Raw genomic sequence first — 344 nt, 5'->3', positions numbered from 1 at the left:
GAGGTAGGGGGGGGGTATTAAATCATACTTTTTAAAATATTGTCTGTATGCATTTTAGGGGAGACATTCACTGCAATGCCATTTTAGATATTGAATAACTGTATTTTTACAAGAAGGGCGTTGCTCTGAAGATAAGATTAGTTATGATCCTTGGAAACAAACGCATTACACCTAATAACTAATAAAAATAACAATTACGAAATTTGTTCTGTAAGCTGCATACGTTGTTCCTCAGTCTGAAAATATTAGGTCGAGCTGACTATTGCAAAATACGAAGATTGTAAAATTTGTTCTGCCAGTTGCATAAACGGTTAATTACTCTGAGCCCCTTCCCTGCCGACAGC

General features: G+C 36.3%; 1 protein-coding gene across 1 annotated transcript in view; it reads left to right on the top strand.

Moving 5' to 3' along the window:
- Positions 1-344, top strand: part of LOC119582152 (extensin-like) — a gene marked incomplete in the record, with an annotated part of 1,513 nt that overhangs the window by 721 nt on the left and 448 nt on the right.

This window comes from Penaeus monodon, chromosome 15 (genome assembly GCF_015228065.2).
Source record: "Penaeus monodon isolate SGIC_2016 chromosome 15, NSTDA_Pmon_1, whole genome shotgun sequence".
NCBI classification, from domain to species: Eukaryota; Metazoa; Arthropoda; class Malacostraca; order Decapoda; family Penaeidae; genus Penaeus; species Penaeus monodon.
The sequence above is the reverse complement of the archived record's forward strand: the minus strand, read 5'-3'. Positions and strand labels throughout refer to the sequence as shown.